Genomic DNA, 1264 nt, shown 5'->3' with positions numbered 1-1264 from the left:
ATGTAGCCTTTGTGACGTCACCTATATGTTTCTGAAACAGTTTTTAAGCTCACAATGAGCTGCTCCACTGTCGGCATCTTGGCAGTGCCTGGCTCCGCCCCTAAGTCCCAGCTAATCCAAAAATGGTCAAAGAGGGGCATGTGTGGATCTGGGACTGTGTGGACCTAGGCTCACCCAACTGTCACTCAAAGAGGCCATGCCCTCAATTCACCATGACTTTAAGCCTTAATAAATTGTAAACAGGTTTTATAAACAGTTGTCATGAAGGAGGAAATTAGCTCTAGAGACCAAAACTGTTTTTGTACCAGGCTGTAAACATGTTTATTTGTGCTGTAAATTTGGACATTTTAACATGGGAGTCTATGGGGATTGACTCACTGTTGGAGCCAGACTCTAGTGGCCATTAGAGGATCTGGTTCTTCAGTGTTGCTTCATTTTTCAGCCCCCAGAGGTTGGTTTTAAATGGAAAACGTAATAGTGTGGACGTAGCCTTATAATTATTAATAGAGATGTATCTTCACAAAATACAAATTCTCTGCAGCTCTGCCTGGCAGGCTCACACAGCAGCAGGTGGTAGAGGGGCAGTAAAAGTGGGTTTTATTGCTTATTCACTCTAACACATTGACACTCACTTTTTGATTGACTAACTGCACAACATCATCCCAGAGGTGGAGCAGGGTGGAAGGAGCATGTCTAACAGTCACAGATCATGACAATGAGATTTTTCCTTTGATTTGATTCCTTTGATTTCTTTATCATTGACTTCAGCATTACAAACAATAAAGGTTATTTAAGGTGTGAATAATTCACAACATTTAGGACGCAGGCTGTTTAACATAAACAATCAAATTTTGTAAAGTTGCATTAAAACGTCTTTCACATTATCAATTACCTCCTTCCATCCTTCTCCCCACATTTTATGGTTTGTTTTTAAGCCTTTGTGTGTCCACACTGTCAAAACACTATTACTGCTCCATTGGCTCATTTCACTCAGACTATCTCATGTTGCAGGACAGCACAGGCTTTGGTAGCAAAACACAGAAAGAAGCTTTGGACACCAATTTCCTCTGGATTAAGTTTGGGACATGTTTTAATTTTTGCTAATCACTTTTAGCTTTATTCTCTCATGCCCAGTCCCTCAACTTCCTCCCCACCCTCCTTCACTTTCTTCCACTTTCTGTCTCTTTCTCCCTTCTCCTCTACATCATCCTCCTTCCATCTGTCTTCATGCTTCTCTCTCGAACAGCCTTCTCCTCTCTTTACT

The sequence above is a fragment of the Seriola lalandi genome, unplaced genomic scaffold (assembly GCF_002814215.2).
Source record: "Seriola lalandi dorsalis isolate HSWRI2012SDOR001 ecotype SW California unplaced genomic scaffold, Sedor1 jcf7180002054686, whole genome shotgun sequence".
Classification (NCBI taxonomy): Eukaryota; Metazoa; Chordata; class Actinopteri; order Carangiformes; family Carangidae; genus Seriola; species Seriola lalandi.
The sequence above is the reverse complement of the archived record's forward strand: the minus strand, read 5'-3'. Positions refer to the sequence as shown.